Source organism: Lactuca serriola, chromosome 4, assembly GCF_051521515.1.
Source record: "Lactuca serriola cultivar US96UC23 chromosome 4, Lser_US96UC23_V15, whole genome shotgun sequence".
NCBI lineage: Eukaryota > Viridiplantae > Streptophyta > Magnoliopsida > Asterales > Asteraceae > Lactuca > Lactuca serriola.
Genome location: NC_136411.1, coordinates 392,591,286 through 392,596,036, shown reverse-complemented (window position 1 = coordinate 392,596,036; position 4,751 = coordinate 392,591,286). Strand labels below are relative to the sequence as shown.

The 4,751-nt window shown below is 31.4% G+C and overlaps 1 long non-coding RNA gene and 2 other non-coding genes across 3 annotated transcripts; all 3 read left to right on the top strand.

Moving 5' to 3' along the window:
• The first annotated feature begins 1,584 nt into the window (after window positions 1–1,584).
• On the top strand, window positions 1,585–4,487 carry LOC145097880 (uncharacterized). Its single transcript, XR_013704518.1, has 2 exons — window positions 1,585–1,785; window positions 4,092–4,487. It is a non-coding gene; the product is annotated as an uncharacterized LOC145097880 (long non-coding RNA).
• LOC145049116 (small nucleolar RNA snoR1) lies at window positions 1,865–1,960 on the top strand. The gene has a single exon (XR_013683230.1). It is a non-coding gene; the product is annotated as a small nucleolar RNA snoR1 (small nucleolar RNA).
• LOC145049124 (small nucleolar RNA snoR77) lies at window positions 2,175–2,305 on the top strand. The gene has a single exon (XR_013683238.1). It is a non-coding gene; the product is annotated as a small nucleolar RNA snoR77 (small nucleolar RNA).
• Window positions 4,488–4,751: the final 264 nt, after the last annotated feature.

Below are 4,751 nucleotides of genomic sequence, written 5' to 3'. Positions count from 1 at the left end.
TTGAGAGGTGAGTTTCCTCCATTGTAATCGTGGGTTGAAGGAACCAATGCCGACCCACTAGATTATGTCAATAGAATGTTAGTTATATTTGTGACAATTCCATGTTATATCTGTTGATGCTTGTTGTCTTCGTGACTTTTGTTGATATGATTGTATGCTTAGTTGTAGGGGGTGAATAGACCCAATATTGGTTGAAAGATACCGAAGGGGGTGAAATAGACCCGATACTGGTTGAATAATACCAAATGGGGTAAAATAGACCCAATTATGTTTAACTTGTATGTATGTATGGTAAGGGACATTTTGGGGAACTCACTAAGCTTTGTTCTTATAGTTTGTGTTTATAGTTTCAGGTAATTCTGGTTGAAATGGAAGGGTTTGACGTGATCGCAACACATCCACCCAAGTTTCTGCACTTTATGATTTTGGGATTGTTAACTATTTTTACTTTGATATACTTTTGGAATTATTGAAAAGGATAAATGATATTTATGGTTAAATTAAAAATGAAATTTTTACCTTTTTATTTTGGGTCGTTACAATTTGCCCAACATCATACACTTCCAATAGAGTCTAAACTTCATTCCATTGAAGCCAAGACCTCTTTTTGATCAATTTATTGTCCAAAATCCTGAAATAAGAACTTTTCGAAATAAGATGTTACAACTCCAAGTCTCGTTTGCCAACATTGACATTCATACATAAAATGTATAAAATGGGATGTTTGATACTTTTGTTAAAATTCAAGAGTTATTTTTGTTGAAATGACTTATATGCATATTTACTTGTCCTTTTTTTACAATATGGATTCCAAGTTTTTTTACAATATGGATGCCAAGTACAACAGGAGTATTGGTTCCAATTCCAACAACATATGTAAACTTGGTTTGGCAGTAAGTATATAACAAATCTATATAATACGAGCATATTTACTTGGCTTATTTTTGATATATTCATTCCCAGTTACAAGTTCCAAGAACAAAAATGCCCTTAGGAATTGTATATTTCCAATTTTTCTTGATCACATCATGGAGAGGAATGGTCGAGTCGACACGTAATAACTCATGCCAAGGGTGTGTTGCCGTATTGTATGTGATCCAAGGATAAAAACTAAAAGCCTTTTACACCTCAAGTTCCGGTTCTTTGGACCGGTTTACCCTATAACCAATATTCCCAAAACCGATATAACCAAATACCAAATAAGAGGAAAAGTAAGAACCGATAATTTGACAGGTTAACCTAATTCGGTGCCAACCTGTACCAGTTCCGGTTTGGTTTTTCTGTCAAAACCCTCATCCCTAATGTCAATTATCAAATTGGTTGGACGAAACAACCATCGTCAATCAGACTAGAAAATTTATATATTGCATCCGTTGTCAAATTCATTGAATCAACCATTTTGCAAACCTAATTTGGGTAAAAGATTTTATATATATACGTTTACATAATTAGTTATTCAATTAACCAATTGGCGACCAAATTTTAGTAAAAGCTTTTACGTATACAATTACGTAATTAGTTATTAAATATCTATATCAATCACTCAAAAATAACCCAAACAATTTGACCCTTTCTACGGTCTTTTTGATTTTAAGTTTTAACCTGAGGCTCACAATGGATAGATAATATTGGGCCTTGATAAAGCCTTTATGTCATAATTCAAAGGGCCTCTAAAAAATTGCTAACAATGGAACCCTAGAATCGCCGTTGATGGCCGTCGCATACGCCTCCGTTCGCTCTATAAATCAACTGTTGACTTGCTCTTTCAAATCATTCATTCTTCAGGTGATATATTTATTAGGATTATTTTGATTTGGTTGAATTCTGTGTTAATTGATTTTGATTTATGATTCGAGAAACGAATGGCTGTGACGATCGATGCTTATATTCTGACACCTCTTGTATGAGAACAGTCTCGAAAGATGCTGTTCGTTGAGCACATTAAGCAACTCTCTGAGCCTTTTTCTTTTCCTAATACTTATCGTTTTGTTGAGCTTCGCTTCTAATTGATTTGATTCTTATAGCTCTTCGGTTTGCAAATTTGTTGTGTAATTTGAAGTAAGATCTTAGCGTTTATGTTTATTTTTCTAACATGAACGACTATCTTAGACCCCTTTTCGCTTCTTGATTTCTACGGATTTCTAAAGAAGTTTATGTTTATCGATCGGAAATTCAGGCAACCTCTTTCTGAATATATTTATGAGAAGGAAGGTGTTAATCTGGTCGGAAATCAATATCTTTTGCTCTTCATACTTGCTGAGACTTAATAGTTTTTGAAGCTGGTATAGTAAGCAATAAGGACATCTATCAAAACTTTTTTAATTGAATAGAAATTTTTTTGTTTTAGATCTTAAACAAAAAGTTTGTTGCTCTTTCTTGCTTGTGTTAGATCTTATTTTGGAAATTAAGTTTGTAATCAAGTTGATTGGTTTTTATGAACTTGTAACGGTATAGAAAAATTCATAGCAAACAAATAGTCTAACATCTTAATAAGATAAGAAATCCAACACAAAATGGTTTGCAGAAACTCTGGTTTAGTCCGACGTTACCAATCCCTTACAAACAAGAAAATGTTCTGTAACATAACCTGATAACCTTCAAATGACGTATCTAAGAGCACCAACATTGTAAAAATTTTAATGAGTTGTAGAAAATGACTTATAGGAACGGTGTATAAATATAGTAATTAGTTATAGATGAAATCGGCTCAAAAACGGGAACAAGTTAATAAAATTCCCCTGATAAATAAAAATATTTTTTTGCTACCTGACATTTTTTTTTTCAATTTAACAAATGTTAATTTGTCATAATTTTGAATTAAAGTTTATTGGTTTTTGTTTGTTTATTTATTTGAATTATTTGTTTAAATTTAAAAGATAAAAAAGCATTTTAATTTTAATAATTTATTATTATTTTTTTATTTTTTATAAATTTAAAGTTTTCAATTATTTATATATTCATATTAACTTTTTTATTATTAGATTAATCCATGTAATATATTAATAATATACAAATGGAAAGCAAAGTCTCTTTCATTTCAAGGCTCTTCTTATATTCGTTCTTGGTCGCTTGCTTTTTATTATTTCAAAGCTCCCAAAAAGAGACGATGACCATCACATGTAGAGAGAATAGAGAGAATACAATTATTTCTATAAAAGACCTTTATACTAAAAACAATGGAAAATACCGGCAATAGTCAAAAAATAGAAGGTATTTTTAAAATTTAGACATGAAAATGAATATTTCTGGGTATAGACATGCATTCCGCGGAGCTACCTCTGCAGAGTTCCGCGAAATCTATTGTAGTTCCGCACCGTGGAATGATAAAATTGTAATTAAATCAACGTATAAAAAAAACTCAAGATCAATTCTACGGAAGTAGCTCCGAGGAATGAATCTTGAGGTTTTTTTTTTTTGTTGGATCGATTGTTCGGGGTTTATATTTATTCACCAACTAATTATTTTTAAGAAAAAATTATGATAGTATGATAATTTTTTTTTGAAAATAATTAGTTGGATAATGAATATAAACTCCGAAGAGTCGATGCGTGGAAAAAAAAAACCCTCAAGATCCATTCCTCGTAGCTCCGCAGAATGGATTTTTTTTTTTTTTTTTTTTTTTTGACGTTGATTTAGTTACGATTTTGCCATTCCGCGGAGCTACAGTAGATTCTGCGGAATGCATGTCTATACCTGGAAATGTCCATTTTCATCTTTAAATTTTGAAATTACCCCTTGTTTTTTTACTATTATCGGTATTTCCCCTAAAAACAATCCCAAACTGCAATGTAAACTATAATCAAGGGACCATTTGTGCCAACCTCTTAGAAACTCTAGATTGATAACTTTAGTGTATATATATATATATATATATATATATATATATATATATATATATATATATATATATATATATATTTGGCTATTGGAAAAGTTAGAGGGGCACACCCACACCAAAACCCTCAAATGAAACTTCTCTGAGGCTTCCAAGAGTTGACATTATTGTTTTAAATGTTCCCAAATTTGAGCTATTTCATATCTTTGTTTAGTTTTTGCCAGAAACTTGAGTTGACTTTTTCTTTGATCTATAGAATTGAAAAACAAGAAGATGATGAATGACAAGATGAAAGCTTTGATGATTGGAGTTGTAGGTGCAGGAATCACACTTTCTGCCTATTCACAAACATACATGACTCCAACTCAGTGTATCGGCACCGGCCTTGTTATACTAATTGTAGGACTTTTCGTCGGAGAAGGTATCCTTCCGGTCTAATTTACTCTTTTTTGTCGTTCACAAAAAAGACTGCTTTTGATCCTTCATAGATATCTGTGTATCTGTGGAGGGTCCAAGAAAAAAGGGACATGTGTCTCGATATCCGGATCTAGATCCGTTGTAGTTTATCTTTTTGTATTTCTTTAGTTTGTAACCTTCATGGTGAATCAAGATCCCTAAAAATATGTCATGGAATCAAATTATTATTTTTCTTCTTCTAGTTGTATGATAACCGATGATAAAATTTAATTGTGTTTGGAAAATACAAACAATTCGAATTGTTCATTTGTTCCGGTACCTGAATTCTATGTTTTTTATTGATAATAGAGTTTGTTTTGAGATTTAAGATTCATACGAATTTTTAGTTTTAGAATTGATGAATGACACAATTTTCCAAGATGGGAATGTGATTATATAATCACAAAAGAAGATATGTGAATCTGAAACTTGATGTTCAAAGTTATAGAGTTTGACATTT